Below are 17763 nucleotides of genomic sequence, written 5' to 3' on the forward strand. Positions count from 1 at the left end.
ATGTATAACAGAAAACAATATCAAATCTTTATACACATTTCAGAATAATAAGATGAAAGCCCTTAATAAACATCTCTGGAGTTGTCTGTGCTGCGAATGTTAGAGCGTGCCGCTGTGTGATGAACAGTTGTACTGACTCGCCTGGGAATGCGTTTGAGGATCTCTGGATCATGCGTTGTGCACATGGGGGAAACTGCATTGTGAAATCTGCACAATGCCGACAATGAATCTGTACAAAACATTGGACTAAGTCATCAAGGCTGTGAGTGATACAATGTTACAGAATGGTGACATTACATAAGTACATTGTTACATTATATTTCATGGAATGATCACCACTGTACCCCACACAGCGTGGTACATAAGGCATTCGATGACAGTCAAGAACAGTGACATGGCTGGACATCTAATGCCGCGTACACAGGACCGTTTTTCGATGCGAAAAATTCCATTTTTTTAATGGTCGTGAAAAACGGTCGTGTGTGGGCTCCAGAGCATTTTTTTTCTACGAGAAAAATGGGCGTTAAAAATTTAGAACCTGCTCTATTTTTTCTCATCGTTTTTCACGTCGTGAAACACGGTCGCGTGTAGGCTTTACCAAGGGGGGGGGGAAACGCGCATGCTCAGAAGCAAGTTATAAAACGGGGAAATTAGCATAAGCTGCCCAAAGGGTGGCGCCATTCGAATGGAACTTCCCCTACGTGTTGTACGTCACCGCGCTTTGCTCGAGCATTTTTTATCACGATCGTCTGTAGGCAAGGCAGGCTTGAGAGGAATCACGTCGAGAAAAACTTCGTTTTTTTCCATGAATAAGGGTCGTGTGTACGCGGCATTAACCACTTAACAACCATATGACGTCCTCGACTTTGTGCGGTGATATCTGAATGATGGGTGCAGCTACAGGCATCAGTCAGATATCACCGTCTTTAGCCGCCGATTCTGTGCACGATAAGAACGATCAAAGCGGCAGTTCCGCTGCTTGATCGTTCTTATAGGCAGCGGGAGGGGACATCCCCCCCCCATCCAGCCGCCATCCGGTGCTTCTCCGGGCTCTCCCGTGCCATCGGGGGCCCGGAGAGCGAATCGGCGGGCGCTGGCTGGAAAGCATAGAGATGACTGGTGACCAGATGGCGCCCAGAGACGATTCAGTTCGCATGTGTTGCGCTATATAAGTTTCTCACTCACTCACTCACCAGTCATCTCTATGACAGTCGGGGGCCCGGAGAGCGAATCGGCCGGTGCTTGCTGGGGAAGCATAGAGATGACTGGTGACCAGATGGTCACCAGTCATCTCTATGACAGTCGGAGGCCCGGGCGCGACGTTATGATGTCACACCCAGTACCCGGAAGTAAACAAAGCCGCAATCGCGGCTTTCGGCATGAGATCGGTGAATTTTTTTTTCACGATCTCATGCTTGGAAGCCTGGAGGAGAGATGTGAGGTCTTATTGACCCCGCATCTCTCCATAAAGAGGACCTGTCACACTGATTCATATTACAAGGGATGTTTACATTCTGTGTAATAGGAATAAAAGTGATAAAAAAATGTAAATAAAATAAAAAGTGTAAAAATAAAAAAATTAAGTAAAATAAAAATGAAATAAAAATGTATTTATTTTTAAAACGCCCCTGTCCCGGTAGCTCGCGCACAGAAGCGAACACGCATGCAAGTCCCGCCCACATATGCAAACGCAGTTCAAACCCCACATGTGAGGTATCGTCGCGTGCGTTAGAGCGTGTGCAACAATTCTAGCAGTAGACCTCCTCTGGAACTCGAGAAAATAGTAACCTGTAAAAAAAATTAAAGCGTCGCCTATGGAAATTTTTAAGTAGCGAAGTTTGGCGCCATTCCATGAGTGTGCGCAAATTTAAAGCGTGACAAGTTAGGTATCTATTTACTCGGCGTAACATCGTCTTTCACATTATGTTAAAAAATTGGGCTAACTTTACCGTTTTGTTATTGTTTAATTCATTAAACCGTTTTTTTTTCCCAAAAAAAGGCGTTTGAAAAATGATTGAGCAAATACCGTGCAAGAAAAAAAAGTTGCAATGACCGCTATTTTATTCCCTAGGGTGTCTGCTAAAAAAAAAAAATATATAATGTTTGGGTGTTCTGATTAATTTTCTAGCAAAAAAATTGTGATTTTTACATGAAGGAGAGAAGTGCCAAACTAGCCGCGGTGGTCAAGTGGTTAAAGAATATTTAGACCCAAGAATAAAAATATCATTTTTTTTGTCACCCTAGACTAGAGAGACTCGGGAAGTCTTCTACTGTCATGTACTGTCACCAATCCTCCTGTAGGTGGCAGTATAAGCTGACAGTAGCTGCATTTCTGTGTTCCTCAATGGACCTAAATATTTATATAAATCCACCAAATGAGACCCAAATTGTTGCCAACATCCCGGTATAGATTGATAAAGAAAAAGTACCCCCCCCCCCCCATTTAGGTACTTGGGACTTTAAAGGCAACCAATAAGAAACAAAATATGAAAAAAATTGAAATTTTATTAATAAAATTAAAATTAAAAAATATTCTGATGCATACAGCACCATATAAATCAATAAGTAGAGCACATAAAAACAAAATGTAAGGTAAGATCATAAGTGTCTGGTTCTTATTGATATTGAGTCCAACGCGTTTCAGGACAAATAACAAGTCCTTTCGTCAGGGGCATTCAATGCATGATATACTACCATAACACATTCTACAATGATAAGAAATAATAAAAACAACAATTACACATTACAACTATGGGCCAGATTCTTGTAGAATCTGCGGCGGCGTAGCGTAAGCCATTTACACTCCGCCGCCGCAAATTACTGGAGCAAGTGCCGTATTCTCCAAGCACTTGCTCCGTAATTTGCGTCGGCGTAGTGTAATTGGCAAGGCGTAAGGCCGCGTAATTCAAAGGGGGCTGCTTGTATTTAAATTAAGCGCGCCCCTGCGCCGATCGAACTGCGCATGCGCCGGGCGGAAAAAGCCCAGTGCGCATGCTCCAGCTCACGACGGAAAACGTCAATGACGCCGACGTGAGCGTCATTGACGTAAAGTCGTATTCACGAACAACTTACGAAAACGACGTAAACGACGTGTGGCTTGATTTGGCACCTTTCAAAGGGGAGGGGGACCTGTTTTTGTCACATCCGGGAGACCGGGGGCCGCAGCGCCATTCCTCAGAAGTTCGGCCCGCTCCTCCTTTTTCCACTGGGCCAATTAGAAAGCGCGGCGCAGTAAGGGAACCAGCCGTGAAGCCGAAAGGCTTCACTGCCAGTTTCCATTAGTAAAGATGGCGGCGGCAGCACCCGACAGCCGATCCAAAGATCGTGGGGGTGCCGACATCGGGGGGCTCCCTGGACAGGTAGGTGTGCATATAGTAAAAGTCAACAACTATGGTATTTGTAGCTTCTGACATTTCTTTTTTTTTTTTTTCAGGCTGGACCTCCTTTTTAAAGAGAAACTGCAGCAGCTTCAGCTGCCCACAGTTAAAATGGCGGCAGCCAGACTCGGTGGAGGGAGATTTCTGCAGCATATTTGGCAAAGTACAGAATCACAGTATATAGAAAATAATATGCAAAGTAGTTGGAGGGAAGCTTCAGAATGGCAAAGATGTTTTTTTATTACAAATGATGTGAGCAGACTGCAGTTCCTCTAATGTCCACCGGGGAACACAGAGAGTCATCTACTGTCAGCTTATACTGCCACCTAAAGGAGGATTGGTGACAGTACATGACTTGTGTTCCCCAATGGAATCCAAGAAATATATATAAAAGTCATCACATGTAAGGACAGGTGATTGGTATAATATAGATCTATGTGTGTGTGTGTATATCTATATCTATATTTCTTGGAGTCCCTGGTCAGGACTCTCTCTCTCTCTCTCTCTCTATATATATACACACACATATATATATATATTATACCAATCACCTGTCCTTACATGCGATGACTTCATTTTTTTCTGACTTCTTTAATTTTATTTTCACCTGGTGACCTCAATAATAAAAACATACTGTCCTGGGGTGACAACGCTGACCCCCTGTTACAGGGGGTCAGCGTTGTCACCCCAGGACAGTACAAGGGTCAGCGTTGTCACCCCAGGACAGTACAGGGGGTCAGCGTTGTCACCCCAGGACAGTACAAGGGTCAGCGTTGTCACCCCAGGACAGTACAAGGGTCAGCGTTGTCACCCCAGGACAGTACAAGGGTCAGCGTTGTCACCCCAGGACAGTACAGAGGGGTCAGCGTTGTCACCCCAGGACAGTACAGAGGGGTCAGCGTTGTCACCCCAGGACAGTACAGGGGGGGTCAGCGTTGTCACCCCAGGACAGTACAGGGGGTCAGGGTTGTCACCCCAGGACAGTACAGGGGGGTCAGCGTTGTCACCCCAGGACAGTACAGAGGGGTCAGCGTTGTCACCCCAGGACAGTACAGGGGTCAGCGTTGTCACCCTAGGACAGTACAGGGGGGTCAGCGTTGTCACCCCAGGACAGTACAGGGGTCAGCGTTGTCACCCCAGGACAGTACAGGGGGTCAGGGTTGTCACCCCAGGACAGTACAGGGGGGTCAGCGTTGTCACCCCAGGACAGTACAGAGGGGTCAGCGTTGTCACCCCAGGACAGTACAGGGGTCAGCGTTGTCACCCCAGGACAGTACAGAGGGGTCAGCGTTGTCACCCCAGGACAGTACAGGGGTCAGCGTTGTCACCCTAGGACAGTACAGGGGGGTCAGCGTTGTCACCCCCAGGACAGTACAGGGGTCAGCGTTGTCACCCCAGGACAGTACAGGGGGGTCAGCGTTGTCACCCCAGGACAGTACAGGGGTCAGCGTTGTCACCCCAGGACAGTACAGGGGGGTCAGCGTTGTCACCCCAGGACAGTACAAGGGTCAGCGTTGTCACCCCAGGACAGTACAAGGGTCAGCGTTGTCACCCCAGGACAGTACAAGGGTCAGCGTTGTCACCCCAGGACAGTACAGAGGGGTCAGCGTTGTCACCCCAGGACAGTACAAGGGTCAGCGTTGTCACCCCAGGACAGTACAGGGGGGTCAGCGTTGTCACCCCAGGACAGTACAGGGGGTCAGCGTTGTCACCCCAGGACAGTACAGAGGGGTCAGCGTTGTCACCCCAGGACAGTACAAGGGTCAGCGTTGTCACCCCAGGACAGTACAGAGGGGTCAGCGTTGTCACCCCAGGACAGTACAGAGGGGTCAGCGTTGTCACCCCAGGACAGTACAGAGGGGTCAGCGTTGTCACCCCAGGACAGTACAGAGGGGTCAGCGTTGTCACCCCAGGACAGTACAGGGGGGGTCAGCGTTGTCACCCCAGGACAGTACAGGGGGTCAGCGTTGTCACCCCAGGACAGTACAGGGGGGTCAGCGTTGTCACCCCAGGACAGTACAGGGGGTCAGCGTTGTCACCCCAGGACAGTACAGGGGGTCAGCGTTGTCACCCCAGGACAGTACAGGGGGTCAGCGTTGTCACCCCAGGACAGTACAAGGGTCAGCGTTGTCACCCCAGGACAGTACAGAGGGGTCAGCGTTGTCACCCCAGGACAGTACAGGGGGTCAGCGTTGTCACCCCAGGACAGTACAGGGGGTCAGCGTTGTCACCCCAGGACAGTACAGGGGGTCAGCGTTGTCACCCCAGGACAGTACAGGGGGTCAGCGTTGTCACCCCAGGACAGTACAAGGGTCAGCGCTGTCACCCCAGGACAGTACAGGGGGTCAGCGTTGTCACCCCAGGACAGTACAGGGGGTCAGCGTTGTCACCCCAGGACAGTACAGGGGGGTCAGCGTTGTCACCCCAGGACAGTACAGGGGGTCAGCGTTGTCACCCCAGGACAGTACAGGGGGGTCAGCGTTGTCACCCCAGGACAGTACAGGGGGGTCAGCGTTGTCACCCCAGGACAGTACAGGGGGTCAGCGTTGTCACCCCAGGACAGTACAGGGGGTCAGCGTTGTCACCCCAGGACAGTACAGGGGGTCAGCGTTGTCACCCCAGGACAGTACAGGGGGTCAGCGTTGTCACCCCAGGACAGTACAAGGGTCAGCGTTGTCACCCCAGGACAGTACAGGGGGTCAGCGTTGTCACCCCAGGACAGTACAGGGGGGTCAGCGTTGTCACCCCAGGACAGTACAGGGGGTCAGCGTTGTCACCCCAGGACAGTACAGGGGGTCAGCGTTGTCACCCCAGGACAGTACAAGGGTCAGCGTTGTCACCCCAGGACAGTACAGGGGGGCAGCGTTGTCACCCCAGGACAGTACAGGGGGGTCAGCGTTGTCACCCCAGGACAGTACAGGGGGTCAGCGTTGTCACCCCAGGACAGTACAAGGGTCAGCGTTGTCACCCCAGGACAGTACAGGGGGTCAGCGTTGTCACCCCAGGACAGTACAGGGGGGTCAGCGTTGTCACCCCAGGACAGTACAGGGGGGCAGCGTTGTCACCCCAGGACAGTACAGGGGGGTCAGCGTTGTCACCCCAGGACAGTACAGGGGGGTCAGCGTTGGAAGAAGAAGAAGAAGAAGAAGAGAACTCATTTTGTTACTGACGATGCTAAATGGTGATTTAAGTCAGTAAAACTGGATTTTTACAATTTAATATGAGTTATTTTTTTAAGTCAGGAGATGTCTGAATCGAAAGCGGATTGGTAATGTACAATACTATGTGTCAGCAAATTCATGTATATTCTTGTGTATATGAAATGCTGGAAAAATGTCCAAAAATCCTTCTAAAAAATACAGACTGGTGATATGTGTCAGTAAATCCATGAAGAATAATACCCCTGTGTATGTATATGACGGTGTAGGGTGAAAATTGTTTATCAGTAAATCCACGAAGAATAATATCCCTAAGTACAGTAATAAGTTTGTATTATTCTGGAATAGGGGGAAAGTGTCAGCAAATCTACATATGAAATAATAAATAACGAAGTGTTTAAATAAATAACACGAGATGTTGGAAGGAGACAATATATAAAAATGTGGAGTGTGGATAGGTGTCAGTAATTGCATATATCTCAGTATAGGAAATTTCTATATGTCAGTGTAAATTTATAAATCTCAGTTTAAGAGGGAGCTCTATGTCAGTAAATGTATATATCTGAGTATAGGAATGATAGTGCCAGTAAATGTACATAAGGTGCTAGGGGTCAGTAAATGTATATAGTTCAGTATTGGAAGGTGAAATGGGTCAGTAACTGTATAAAGCTCACTATAGGATATAGGAAGGTGCTATGTGTAAATAGATCACAATAAGAGGGTGCTATGTGTCAGTAAATGTGCATATGTCAGGAGGTGCTATGTGTCAGTAAATGTATAAAGGAAGGTGCTATGTGTCAGTAAATGTATAACGGAAGGTACTATGTGTCAGTAAATGTATAAAGGAAGGTGATATGTGTCAGCGAATGTATAAAGGAAGGTGCTGTGTGTCAGTAAATGTATAAAGGAAGGTGCTATGTGTCAGTAAATGTATAAAGGAAGGTGCTATGTGTCAGTAAATGTATAAAGGTAGGTGCTATGTGTCAGAAAATGTATAAAGGAAGGTGCTATGTGTCAGTAAATGTATAAAGGAAGGTGCTATGTGACAGTAAATGTATAAAGCTCAACAATGAAAGGTGTGTCAGTAATTGTGTATATGTCAGTAGATGAAGTTGTTAGGTGTCAGTAAATGTATAAAGCAACATTGGAAAGTGTGTCAGTAATTGTGTATATGTCAGTAGATGAAGTTGTTAGGAGGTGTCAGTAAATGATGAAGTCTCCCACCTCTCTCCGATGGGCTCCCAGCTCCTTGTCCCGTGTGTAGAATCTCCGCTCTGACCGCTTGCCCTCCCTGCTGTCTCCTATTTATACCTCTGGAAGGAAGGGGCACGGAGGAGCAGAGCCTGGAAGATCCTGGCAGCCTTCCCTGTGTGACGAAATGAGAGAAGAGGCTGCGATTCTCCTCCTGAGCAGAGAGACGGAGAGCCATTCCCTCCACACTCCGCTATAGGTCAGGGAGAGAAGCGGGACACCTCCCCTAATGTCTGCTGCTCACCAGAAGACAAACACCGCACTCAGCCAGGACTCTCCTCTTCTCCATACACTCCAAACCTCCCCCCCACCCTACCCAGTAGAGTGTCAGCTCTTGGGACCAGTCTCCCCTTCATGCTGATGGTCAGGGTACAAACACCGCACTCAGCCAGGACTCTCCTCTTCTCCATACACTCCAAACCCCCCCCCCCCTACCCAGTAGAGTGTCAGCTCTTGGGACCAGTCTCCCCTTCATGCTGATGGTCAGGGTACAAACACCGCACTCAGCCAGGACTCTCCTCTTCTCCATACACTCCAAACCCCCCCCCCCTACCCAGTAGAGTGTCAGCTCTTGGGACCAGTCTCCCCTTCATGCTGATGGTCAGGGTACAAACACCGCACTCAGCCAGGACTCTCCTCTTCTCCATACACTCCAACTCTTCTATAGGAAATCTTCTCCAGTGATCTCTGTGTGAGATATTAAATATCTGGAAGGGTCACACTGACACATTCCTGAGCATGTATAATCTTCACATGGAAATATATATATGGTGACAGGTCCACTTTAATCTTTACATAGAATAGATCATTCTCTTCTGTAGGTGGTGACTGTCTGAGAAAGTCCCAGACTCCCCCATCCCCCCCCCCCCCCCCCACACACACACAGGTCTGAACATGCTAAAAGTAGAGCTACACGATTAATTGTTAAGAATCGTTATCGTGATTTTTTTTCCCCCCCTCACGATCTTGAGAATGCATTTTCCCGATTCTTTCTATGCAGATAATTCTCTGCTCAAGCCGACAGCTGTCAAAAAAAAAACGGCAGTCTGCCAAGTATCACAACATTCTTCCGCTGCTGAGGGAACTATAAACATTGTAACGTTTTTTTATTCAGACCAAAGGAATGAACTTCAGTCTGTAAATGAGGGAAGTTTATCCACTTAAAGACTAAGAGCCAGATCCACATAGCGCGGCGCTTTCTTACGTCCGGCGTAGCGTATCTCAGATACACTACGCCGCCGTAACTTACAGCATATTTCCCGTATCCACAAAGAATTTGCACCGCAAGTTACGGCGGCATAGTGTATCTGTGTCAACGTAAGGGCGCGCAATTCAAATGGATGTGATGGGGGCGTGTTTTATGTTAATACGTCTTGACCCGACGTAAATGACATTTTTTTTTTAACGGCGCATGCGCCGTCCGTGGGGGTATCCCAGTGCGCATGCTCCAAATTAACACGCAACAAGCCAATGCTTTCGACGTGAACGTCATTCTACAACTTACGCAAACGACGTAAAATTTTCAAAATTCGACGCGGGGACGATGTCCATACTTAACATTGTGTATGTCTCATATAGCAGGGGTAACTTTACGCCTGAAAAAGCCTTACGGGAACGATGTAAAAAAATGCGCCTGGCGGACGTACGTTTGTGGATTGGCGTATTTAGCTAAATTGCATACTCGACGCGGAAATCGACGAAAGCGCCACCTAGCGGCCAGCGTAAATATGCACCTAAGATCCGACGGCGTACTAAGACGTATGCCAGTCGGATCTAGCCCAGCTTCAGGCGTATCTTGTTTTGTGGATACAAAACAAAGATACGCCGGAGCAAAATAGAAGTTACGCGGCGTATCAATAGATACGCCGTCGTAACTTCTTCGTGGATCTGGCCCTAAACCTTTTTTTTTAACATTTGTTGGTTTCAAGTAAAATCAATATTTTTTGCTAGAAAATTACTTAGAACCCCTAATCATTATATATATATATATATATATATATATATATATATATACTGTATATATTTTTTTTTTAGCAGAGACCCTAGAGAATAAAAAATGTATGGCACACTGTATTTGCACAGTGGTCTTTCAGATGCAATTTCTTGGGAAAAAAATACACTTAACTGAATTAAAATACAACTAAACAGTAAAGTTCACCCATTTTTTTGCATAAGGTAAAAGATGACGTTACACGGAGAGAATCGCGACCTTCTAAGTAGACATTTGTTTCGTTCCGAATTAAAAATTCAGACGAATTTTCGTTATTCGGAAAATCTGATGTATCTGGATTTCCGCATTAGAATAGTACCGAATTTTAAATGAATCCGAAATAACGAAATTCGAATTTGGACAAAAAAAATCGAATTTGAATCGTTTTTTAAATACTTTTCGAGTTCAAATCGTTTTCAAATTCGAATAGTTTTCCAATTTCCAAAGAGAATAAAATAGAATAGAAAATAAAGGAATAGAATAGAATTTTTTAATTCCTAGTTGATTCTTTTTGAACTATTTTTGAACTATTCGAAATTGATTAGAAAACTATTCGAAATGCGTCTGCCGCAGCACAAATGCGTTTCAGGGAGGCACAATTTTGAAAAGGGTCGGGGAGTTCTTTTGAGCATTTCTCATGACGTGCAAGGAACGTGCGGGGGACGGGCGAGCACGGCCGCACCGGCATTGTGTAAAAGGAGCCCAGTGTCGATTCCCGCCGCACGTATTATTGTGAACCAGGCCTGAGGCCCCATTCACACCCGAGCTGGGCATTTTTGCGTGCGCTGCAAGCTTGAGTTTTATTTTTATTTATTTTATTGAGCCAATGGTGAGCTAGTTACTAGGCATGAAAAGTAGCAAACAATTTGCTTTAAAACATTTTTTCAAGCATTCTCATTGCGGTCTATTGGGGCCAAAATGTGCAACTAGACATGTGCAATTTGCTTTGTTACGAATTAGGGCCAGATCCACAGAGAAATAGATGGGCGCAGCGTATCAGAGATACGCTACGCCGCCGTACCTTACCTGGCGGAATTTCGAATCCTGAAAGATTTTGCGCCGTAAGTTACGGCGGCGTAGTGTGTCTCTGGCGGCGGAATTCAAATCGGCGATTAGGGGGCGGGTTTAATTTAAATGAAGCGCGTCCCCGCGTCGAATGAACTGCGCATGCCTCGTCCCGAAATTTCCTGCCGTGCATTGCGCTAAATGACGTCGCTAGGACGTCATTTTTTTTAACTTAGACGTGAATTACGTCCATCTCGATTCACGGACGACTTACGCAAAAAATAAAAAAAATTCAAATTTCGATGCGGGAATGACGGCCATACTTAACATGGCAAGTCTACCTATACGCCGCAAAATACCAGCTTTAACTATACGCCGGAAAAAGCCGACTAGAGACGACGTACGAGAATGCGTCGGCCGCGCGTACGTTCGTGGATCATTGGAAATAGCTAATTTGCATACCCGACGCGGAAAACGGCGGGAACGCCACCCAGCGGACGCCGAAGAATTGCATCTAAGATCCGAAGATGTCGAATCGAACCCAGATGCCGTCGTATCTTGGTTTGAGGATTCAAACTAAAGATACGACGCGGGAAATTTGAAAGTACGCCGGCGTATCAGTAGATACGCCGGCGTACTCTGTCTGTGGATCTGGCCCTTAGTCTTTTAACCAATTTCAACAAATTTTTGAATTCAGAAATGTCCGAATTAACGAAAAACCCGTTTAATAGATTTTTTCCGAACATTCGTAAATTTGAATATTCGAAAATTTTAATTTGAATATTTTAAAATTTGTTAATTCGAATATTATTTTTTTTAAAGATTTATTTATTGTTTTTTTTGTTATTCGAATATTTAAATATTTGAAAATCCTGAACTCCGAAAAAACCCGAAAACTCGAAAATCTAAAATAATAACTAACTAATAATAATTTAACTATTACCAACTATTAAATTATAGGTATTGGAATTTCCATTCATATTAGGATGTTAGTGAACGTAACGAATACAGATTTATCCAAAGTTACAATTATTCCGAAATAATGAATACCGTATTTAAACGAATGGAACATAACAAATTATTAATCATAAATAACAATAATAATAATGAAAAAGTTTTATTATTATTATTATTATTAATTATGAATTTGTTGCGATCCATTTGTTTAGATGTGACGTATTTATCGCGGTATAGCGCGCTCCCGCGTATACCGCGCACCCCTAAAGTTGCCCCCGAAATTCCTGTAAAAAAAAAGTTATATGATTTTATTACTTACAGTTTTGGTGTCTTCCCAGCGTCCATCGTCCGGTCCGGCGTCCGTCTGCGGCCTCGGTGGTGTCCTCCCGGCTTCTCCAGCGCGCGCCTCAAGTCAATCAGCGCTCAGTTCGAACGCCTCCGCCGACATATACCGAGTGCAGTACACTCGGGTACATTCGGCAAGGCTCGGCTTCGCTCGCGCTCAGTGGCGGCTGGTGAAGTTTTAGGATGGGGGGGCGCAATACCCCGCCCTTCCATATTTGGTCCCTCCCACTTCTCATAAGCCACACCCCTTATAGAATCCACCACTCCGTCCCCTGTATTCCACTTGCTTCCACTCAATGTCAGGAGTATACAGCTCAGCGTCACAGCACAGAGTATATAGCCCCAGCATCACAAATCATGGTATATAGCGCAGCCTTACAGATCGGTGCAAACAAACTAAAAATTACACTGTTAGTAATGAAGGACTCGAAATGGGCAGGAGATTACCAGAGACTGCGGACATACTGCACAAGATTACCAGAGACTGCGGACATACTGCACAAGATTACCAGAGACTGCGGACATACTGCAGGAGATTATCAGAAACTGCGGACATACTGCACAGGATAACCAGAGACTGCGGACATACTGCACAGGATTACCAGAGACTGCGGACATACTGCACAAGATTACCAGAGACTGCGGACATACTGCACAGGATTACCAGAGACTGCGGACATACTGCACAAGATTACCAGAGACTGCGGACATACTGCAGAAGATTACCAGAGACTGCGGACATACTGCAGGAGATTACCAGAGACTGCAGACATACTGCAAAAGATTACCAGAGACTGCGGACATACTGCACAAGATTACCAGAGACTGCGGACATACTGCAGAAGATTACCAGAGACTGCGGACATACTGCAGGAGATTACCAGAGACTGCAGACATACTGCAAAAGATTACCAGAGACTGCGGACATACTACACAAGATTACCAGAGACTGTGGACATACTACACAAGATTACCAGAGACTGCGGACATACTGCAGGAGATTACCAGAGACTGCGGACATACTGCACAAGATTACCAGAGACTGCGGACATACTGCACAAGATTACCAGAGACTGCAGGAATTACTTGTCCTGCGACTTGGGACTTAAACGTTGCATGACAAGTCGTACCCCATGATTTCCAATGAGAACCGTTCATATCTGTGCGACTTCAAAGTAGTCCCTGCATTACTTTGGTCCCACATTGATGCAACTTGAGGTCCATAGACCTCCAGAATACACAGGCATTGCTTTAAGTCACATCAAAATTGCAGTAGAATTGTGCAACTTTCAGACTGCATTAGCCTGAAAGTCGCAAGATTCTGCCACAATTTTTTGGTGCGATTTTGCAGCGACTTGAAGCAATGCCTATGTATTCTGGAGGTCTATGGACCTCAAGTCACATCAAGGTGGGACAAAAGTAATGCAGGAACTACTTCAAAGTTGCACAGATATGAACAGTTCTCATTGGAAATCATCGGGTCCAACTCATCCTGCAACTTTCCAGTCCCAAGTCGCAGGACAATTTGCAAGCGGGGGGTGGTGTGGTGTTGACGGACGATATTTTCCCTGCACATTAAGTATAAAAAAAGTTTTTTTTTTAATAACTCGGGGGGGGGGGGGGTGGTCTGGTGGGGTAGTGTTACCGGCCGCTATTTGTGCTGTAATGAATTTTTACATAGAAAAGAAATGTTGTTAATAAATGGGTAAATGAATTATAAAAAAAAGCCGGTTATTGAAAAAAACTTTTTTTATAATTCATTTACACACTTATTAACAACATTTCTTTTCTAAGTAAAAATTCATTACAGCACAAATAGCGGCCGGTAACACTACCCCACCAGACCACCCCCCCCAGTTATTAAAAAAAAAACTTTTTTTATACTTATTGCTAAATTGAATCAAATATAAAAGATAAACTGTTAATAAGCTTAATATATTTAACTAATATTAAATCTAAAAAAAAAAACATTGATTGGGGGGGGGTGTTGCCTGGCATTATTTTTGCTGAATATTAAATATAAAAATATATAAAAAAAAAATGGTAAAAAAAAATTGGATTAAGCGGGGGGGGGGGGGGGGTGCTGGAGGGTGGATGCATATTAAATGTTATATATTTTTTTTAAATAAGCGGGGGGTGGGGGGGGGGCGCCGAATATTGGATAAAAAAAAATGACTTTGAATAAGCGGGGGGGGAGGGGTGCCGGCGGCCGAATATGAAAAAACTTTGTGGAACTCGGTTAGATGCAGGGTGTTGTGGAGTGGCCGCCGATGCTTACAGACAGGCAGGCTTACCTGTTCCTCGGTCGGGCGCACTGAGCTCGAGCTGTTCCGACGTCACTTCCTGTTTTTCCAGTGACGTCGGAACGAGCACAGAGACGGGCGGGTGCACACAGACAGTGTATGCACCCGCCCGGCCATAACAATACACTCCATCGCACCGGAAGCAGGTGGCGCGATGGAGAACGCCACAAAGGCATATTTTTTGTGCCAATGTAGCGCCGCGTCTGCAATCCCGTGATTGCACAGACGTGGCGCTACTCCTACAGCGCTGTGCCCGGCGTCCGGCGCGCGGACACAGTGCACATAAGGCCCTTTTTTGAATTTTTTTTTTCTTAAAGGGACAGATATAAAAATTTTTTTTTTTTTTTTTTTTTTCCTGACTGGGGGATGGGGGGCGGCGCCCGGGCGCCCCTATGGACGGGCCGCCACTGCTCGCGCTCACGCTCTGTGACGTTTATGCGTGAGCACGAGCGAAGCTGAGCCTAGCCGAATGTACCCGAGTGTACTGCACTCGGTATATGTCGGCGCAGGATTTCAAACTGAGCACGGGAAGCGGCTATCGGCGTATATTGCGCACCCACAATTTTCCCCTTATTTTAAGGGGAAAAAAGTGCGCGATATACACCGATAAATACGGTAATTCGTATTCAATATTTCAAAGGAAATTCCAATACCTATATTTAAAAGTAAATTATCATTAGTAAGTTAGTTATTCTTTGGATTTTGCGGATTTTTTTTCTTATTTTCGGATTGTCGAATTTTTGATTTTACGAATTTACAAATTTTTGAATTTCCTATTTTATTAATTTACTAATTTACAAATTTTAGAAATTTACGATTTTATGAATTTGCAATCAATAAAGAATGACCCCCCCCCCAAAAAAAACTGAATTAAACGAAAAAGAAAACAAACAATTTTTCGGCAGTGCACATGTCTCAGCCCCAAAGGAAGCTCATGTACATTTTTGGGGGGAGGAGCTTCCACGGACACTGCGCTTAGGTGTGAATGGGCCCCGTGTAATATAAAGGAAATCCCAGTGATAAGCGTTGAAGCGTTCTTGGTGAAACTTCAAATCGTTCAAATGTGATTGGCAAAGAACATTTACAACAAACACTTGTTATGGGTCATCATTAGAGCTGCGCGATTAATCGTTAAAAAAAATCGCAATCTCGATTCAACCCAAGTCACGATCTTAATCCGACATTTCCATGATTTAGTGCAGAGCAGTTCTCTGCTCACAGCTGCCAAAGTTTATCACAACATTGCTCAGTGCTGATATAAAAAGAAACATTGTATCATTCGGTTCGATTAGATCAAAGGGATGAACTTGATCTAAAAATTAGGCCAGTTTAACCATTTCAATACCGGGCACTTATACACCTTCCTGCCCAGACCAATTTTTAGCTTTCAGCGCTGTCACAATTTGAATGACAATTGCGCGGTGATGCTACACTGTACCCAAACTAAATTTTTATCATTTTGTACCCACAAATAGAGCTTTCTTTTGGTGGTATTTGATCACCTCTGGGATATTTATTTTCTGCAAAAGAAATAAAAAAATTACCGAAAATTTTGAAAAAATCAGTTTTTTGGTTTCTGTTATAAAACATTGTAAATAAGTACGTTTTCTCCTTCACTGATGGTCACTGATGGTACTGCACTTACGGGCACTGATAAGGCGGCACTGATGGGCACCGATGAGGTGGCACTGATGTGGTGGCATTGATGGGCACTAATATGCGGCACGGATGGGCACTGATAGGTGGCACGGATAGGCGGCATGGATGGGCATGGATAGGCGGCACGGATGGGCACAGATAGGCGGCACGGATAGGCGGCACGGATAGGCGGCACGGATGGGCACGGATAGGTGGCACGGATGGGCACTGATAGGTGGCACGGATGGGCACTGTCGTATGCGTTGTACTAATGGATGTCAATCAGTGCCAAACAATGCCTGCCAATCAGTGATGCCCATTGTGTTTTTTATTTTTTTTTACCAAAATTATGTAGAAGAATACGTATCGGCCTTAAACTGAGGAAATAAAAAGGTTTTTTTATATATTTTTTGGGGATATTTATTATAGCAACAAGTAAAAAATGTTGCATTTTTTTTTAAATTGTCGCTCTATTTTTGTTTATAGTGCAAAAAATAAAAAGCGCAGAGGCGATCAAATACCACCAAAAGAAAGCTCTATTTGTGGGAAAAAAAGGACGCCAATTTTGTTTGGGAGCCACGTCGCACGACCGCGCAATTGTCAGTTAAAGCAACGCAGTGGTGAATCGCAAAAACTGGCCCGGTCCTTTACCTGCCTAAAGGTCCGGGTCTTAAGTGGTTAAAGCTTCTGTGAGGTTTTAGTGATTGGAATTATTCTGGCTGCATTATATTATACAAAGCTGGAGGAGAATCTATTGGCGGTTGGGTTTCCCAGACATTTTTTGGCAGTCAGGGTTGCTTCCTGGCACATAAAAGGTTAAAAAGTAGTTTGCTTTTAAATGGGAATGTGTGCGGTTACAGGGAATGCCCAGCAGAGGGCGATCCATCATCTGATGCTTTTTATTGGTGCGCCGACAGATGATAATGATTTGTAAACAAGATCGGTTCTGGAAATGTTTAAATGAATCTTCAGCAATCCAGATATGGAGATGAAAGGAAGTTTGTTATCGCCAAATCTCCGGCTTGTTGTATTTACGAGGCCGCGACCTGAGCGCGTTCATCCGAAGCGTGTAAACAGCGGGTGGGGGGGGGGCGACCCGGACCGACTGTGCGCACAGGAGCGCCTTCGCTTTCACCTGTTTTCCACTCAAGGAAATCTCCACTCTTATTCAACCACTTAACCCCCGGACCATTATGCAGCTAAAGGACCAGGCCCCTTTTTGCGATTCGGCACTGCGTCATTTTAACTGACGATTGCGCGGTCGTGCGACGTGGTTCCCAAACAAAATTGGCGTCCTTTTTTTCCCACAAATAGAGCTTTCTTTTGGTGGTATTTGATCACCTCTGCGGTTTTTATTTTTTGCGCTATAAATAAAAATAGAGCGACATTTTTGAAAAAATGCAACATTTTTGCTATAATAAATATCCCCGAAAAAGATATAAAAAAAACTTTTTTTCCCCCTCAGTTTAGGCCGATACGTACTCTTCTACACATTTTTGGTAAAAAAAAATCGCAATAAGCGTTTATTGATTGGTTTTGTGCAAAAGTTATAGGCCCGGATTCAGAAACAACTTACGACGGCGTATCTCCAGATACGCAGTCGTAAGTCTGAATGTGAGGCGTCGTATCTTGGCGCCTGATTCAAAGAATCAGATACGCCTCACTGTTGCCAAGATACGAGCGGCGTAAGTCTCCTACGCCGTCGTATCTTGGGGTGCATATTAAAGCTGGCCGCTAGG

General features: G+C 45.4%; 1 protein-coding gene across 1 annotated transcript in view; it reads right to left on the reverse strand.

The window, feature by feature from the left end:
- Window positions 1–7929, reverse strand: part of CRISPLD2 (cysteine rich secretory protein LCCL domain containing 2) — a 66354-nt gene extending 58425 nt beyond the window's left edge. Inside the window, exon 1 of the mRNA XM_040329423.1 lies at window positions 7760–7929. The gene's annotated coding sequence lies outside the window, so the exon portion shown is untranslated. The remainder of the gene's footprint in view (window positions 1–7759) is intronic.
- Window positions 7930–17763: the final 9834 nt, after the last annotated feature.

This window comes from Rana temporaria, chromosome 11, assembly GCF_905171775.1.
Source record: "Rana temporaria chromosome 11, aRanTem1.1, whole genome shotgun sequence".
Lineage (NCBI taxonomy): Eukaryota > Metazoa > Chordata > Amphibia > Anura > Ranidae > Rana > Rana temporaria.